Raw genomic sequence first — 5,012 nt, forward strand, 5'->3', positions numbered from 1 at the left:
CAAAATATCAGTTTCAGTAGGGTTCACCTATTTTTTATTTTTACATTTTTTTATATAATTTAATACATTATTTAATGTTTGAAATAATAAGATATTTATTAATAATAACAACAAAATACAAACAATTAAATAAAATAAGTAATAAAAAAATTTATAATCTAAAATAATAATAAAATTAAATATTACATAATTAAAGACTAATTCGTAGGTTAAAATGACGTTGGAAGATTCCAAATATGCTCGATTAAATTTTCAGTCAGTTGGTCGTGCACTATAAGATCCTGTTTTCCCAGGTGGTTGGGATGCCGTCCAGATGGGTGGGGATGCCGTCCCAGTGTGAAGGACTGGACGCCATCCAGGGAGTTTGGACGCCGTCCAAATGAACTGGCGGGCCAGCTGTTTTGTTTTTAGATATTTAAATGGGTATTTTGATAATTTCACATGGGGCCGAATTTAAAGCCCTAGATCAATTTTTGGAGCATCATTTGCTCCATCTACAACTACCACACCTCTTCCACTTGAATTCTAGAGAGAGTGTGTGATTCTTGTGTGAGAAAGCTCAAATCGAAGAGGAAGAAGCTTGTTTCGGGTTAGAGCTCGAGTATTAAAGTTGTTCATCCACTCACTAAGTCACTAGCTACACTTTGATTGTAGTGGTAAGTCTTAACCTTGATTTCAGTGTTTTAAATTGTTTAATGGGTTAGGGTTTGGGTTGTAGATGAGCATAAAACCCATTTGCTAGTGATTTGGGGGTTTTGGGGTAAGTTTGGGTCATGAGGACTCAAAGACGACTAACCTAGGGTTTTGAAATGTTAAGTTGTGTTTATGGGTCTTAAATGTTAGTAAATCACTAGCACATTTAATGTTTAAAGTGAATGGGTGTATTTGGGTTTGTTAGTGACCCAAATGAGCGTGTTAACCTTGAAATGGGTCAAATGAGTCTTTGATGACCTAAGTGTGTTAATGGATGTGAAAATGTGATAACCTTGTGTTAAAGGGTGTATTAATACCATAATTGAAGTATTGGTAAGGTTTAACATAATCCCGACCTAGTGTTAGAATGAATGGTGCAAATGGGTCACGTTTGCACTATGGGCCGAATGGCACTAGAATGGCGAATAAGTTGGTTGACCAACTTGAATGAATAATTGATATATGTGCATAATGTAATAGGTACGTTACCTTGAAGTTGCGAACTTGGTTTATCAATTCACCAAAGGCGTAAGGTGAGTGGAATATTTATGCGTGTACGTATATAATGTATTTATTTATGTAGTATGAATGTGGCATTGTCGCGGTGTTTAAGACACCACATTCTAAGTAACGAGTAGTATTGTCGCGGTGTTCAAGACACTACTCATTGTTTGATTGACATGTGGTATTGTCGCGGTGTTTAAGACACCACATTGTCATGGGAGTGGATGCCGCGGTGTTTAAGGCACCACTCATTGTTTTGATTGACATGTGGAATCATCGCGGTGTTCAAGACGCCACATTGTCATGGGGGTGAGTTAGTCGCATTGTTCAAGACATCACCCGGGGGATTAGTGATTACGCGGTGTTTAAGTAACACTAATGGATGTTATGAACTCCGACGGTATTTTACAAACACCGTTCCCTAGTACGATTGGTTAACCATGGTTGTATGAATTTTGTATTAGCATATTTAATTGTGAACTATATGCTATTGGTATTGCTAACTCATTGTGAATTGCGGGTATTGGTATATGCATAATGTTTTGCATGGTTGTCAAATTGCTAGCTTGTGTGAGGTATTGTGTAAGTAATGCAAGTAAGTAGGTTATATATGTATATGTATAACTATTGCACTCACTAAGCTTTAGCTTACCCTCTCGTTGTTTATCTTTTTAGGCTCGAGCTTGGATAAAGGCAAAGGTATTCAATTGGATTAGTGGTCTCCCGCTTGTTTTGATAGGGGATGCTTTTGGGTGATTAGCTTTTGAAGTTTGACCGAGATTGGGTAGTTTAACCCCAAACACCGTGCTCTAGGTGTCGTTTGGAATTTAAACTCTTAAGGTCGAAACTTGTATTTTGAACGAAACTTGTAAAATGGGCGTTTGTGGGCCCGGTGTTGTAAAACTTGTTTTGATGATGAAAATCTCTTAGTTTTACTTATTATGAGTTGTAGTAAAAGGGTTTTCGTTTAAAAGTGTCGGGAAGCGGGATTTCCGCTTGTGTAAATTGGAACCCGAGATCAGAACCTGGCAGTTCATTGAGACGCTATCCCAAAAGGTTGGACGCCGTCCAAGCCTTCGTTACTGGACGCCGTCCAGATGTACTGTCCCAGAAAAAACTAAAATTTAGGGTGTTTTTGGATTAATGAAGTCGGGTCGTTACAAGTGGTATCAGAGCATGGTCTAAGGGATTTAGGCGACTTGAGATAGGTGCCTAGACTTAGACTTGAATTGTGTATGTGTGTTATGCGGGACTTGTAGGAGACGGGTCGGACTGGGGAATGGTTAGTGCCTAGGATTAGGTAAACTAACTATGCGCTAATTGTTTCGTGTTGTGTTTTTGCAATCATCACGCGAGATGGACGTTATACTAGCGAGTTAATACGACGTGCTCGCGTAACAATGATTAGCTACCATTGTTACGGGTTCAAGTCGTGTCAAACGAGCGATGTACGACGATTGTTGAGCAAGATGGGGCGGTAAGGTGAATATGTATATGTGTCATGTCCTTTCATTCGTTGTTTAACCTATTTCCGTTTTATAGAATGAAGATGAGAAATGGGCACGAAACCAATGAAGGAGGTACGAGTGAGGATGTTGAGTTCACGGCTAAAGTTGAGGCCATCTTTAAACGTCAAAAAGCAGAGTTTCTCGAAGATGTTAAGAAGATGTTCCTAGACACGATTGACGAGCAAATAGTCAATGTGGTAAAGGAACAAGTTAAGGCCGTTCTTCACGAAGATAATGTGGGAAGACGGTACGTTTTCTATACGAATTTCAAGGATTCTCAACCTCCCACCTTTGAAGGTGAAAGAGACCATCTTAAGAGTGCCCGATGGATCTCCGATATGGAGGGGGCCTTCCGTACTTGTGAATTTCCTCTCGATAAGAAGACAAGGTACGGGTGTAGTATGTTGAGGGGCGATGCTAAATTGTGGTGGGATGCGAAAATCTAAATTTATGGTGAAGAACAATGTATGGAGTTCACGTGGGATGAATTCAAGGCGGAGTTTTTCGGTGAGTACCGAACTTCGGCCGATCTTACTTGGCTTAAGGACGAGTTACGTTCCTAGAGACAAGGATCGATGGATTTGAACACTCTCAAATCCATGTTTTTGTCCAAGACCCAATTTTACCCGGAGTATGTCGGGAATGATAAAATGTTGAAAGAAGATTTCTATCGAATCTTGAATGATAGTTTGTTGAAAGTAGATTTCTATGAAAGAAGATTAGTGTGAATGTGGTGAAGAGTTTTGATGAGTTGTTCAATATGGCCAAAGGTTTTGAGGTGCTCGTTTTTAGGAAGAGTGGCTTTACTTTTGGTAAAAGAAAATTTGAGGGTTCAAGTCAAACGAACTTTTCAAACAAGAAGAGTAAAGGTGCAACCGAGAGTGTTGGTAGTGTGAAGAAGAGTGTTCCCGGAGAATTCCGTTATTCTTGTCACAATTGTAGACGAAAGGGGCATCTGGCCCGTGATTGCACCAACCCATCTTCCACAATCAAGCTCACTTGTTATAATTGTGGTAAGGAAGGGCACAAGAGACCGGAATGCCCCGATTTGTGCAATGATAATGTTAAGCGGCTAGAGAAGATGGCGGGTATGGCTAGGGGTCGCAACTATTTGATGACGAATGATGAAGCCAAACAATCTAACGAAGTTGTCTCAGGTACTTTCATGGTTAACTCTAAACCGGCGTGGATACTTTTTGATAGTGGTGCTAACTTGTCATTTGTGTCACCAAAATTTGTGCCTAAACTTGATAAACCGTTAGCTAAGTTAAGTCGTCTGGTAGGAGTCAAAATAGCGGACGGCAAGACGGTGCTAGTGGTTGATGTGTGTAAAAACTGTGATGTTGGTCAATTTTAAAGTTTTCGGCAAGACGGTGCTAGTGGTTGATGTGTGTAAAAACTGTGATGTTGTGTTTGGTGCCGAAAACTTTAAAATTGACCTCATCCCGATGACTTTGGGTGATTTTGATATCGTTGTTGGTATGGATTGGCTCGATCATAATAGAGCCGATATTGCATGCCACGAAAAATCTATTCGCGTGAAGACCCCAAGTGGGGGAGAGTTAATTATTCATGGTGATAAGCGAAGAAGACTTGTGCCGATATGCAATTTTGCACGGGCACGTCGTTTCATTATTAGTGGTGCCATGGCTTTTCTTGCCCACATTGTTGATACTCGTGATGAGCCACCACCCATTCGTGAAATTCTGGTGGTGAGTGAATTTGAAGACGTTTTTCCGGATGAGTTACCGGGTGTTTCGGCGGAAAGAAAAGTTGAATTTCGCATTGAGTTGGTTCTGGGGGCTACCCCCATTGCTAAAACCCCTTATCGTTTAGCACCGATGGAAATGCAAGAGTTATTAAATCAAACCCAAGAGTTACTTGAAAAGGGTTTTATCCGACCGAGTGCTTCGCCATGGGGCGCTCCGATTTTATTCGTGAAGAAGAAGGATGCTAGTATGCGGATGTGCATCAATTATCGGGAGTTGAACAAAGTGACGATAAAGAATCGTTATCCATTGCCTCGGATTGACGATTTGTTTGATCAACTCCAAGGCGCGACTTATTTTTCTAAAATCGACCTACGGTCTGGCTATCACCAAATGCAGGTCCGTGAGGAAGATATAGAGAAAATGGCTTTTCGAACGCGTTATGGGCATTTTGAATTTATAGTTATGCCTTTTGGTCTTACGAATGCACCGGCGGCATTCATGGATCTTATGAACCGAGTGTGCCAACCAATGTTGGACAAGTCGGTAATTGTGTTCATTGACGACATACTTGTCTATTCGAAGAGTATGAAGGAAC

This window comes from Rutidosis leptorrhynchoides, chromosome 9 (genome assembly GCF_046630445.1).
Source record: "Rutidosis leptorrhynchoides isolate AG116_Rl617_1_P2 chromosome 9, CSIRO_AGI_Rlap_v1, whole genome shotgun sequence".
Taxonomy (NCBI): Eukaryota; Viridiplantae; Streptophyta; class Magnoliopsida; order Asterales; family Asteraceae; genus Rutidosis; species Rutidosis leptorrhynchoides.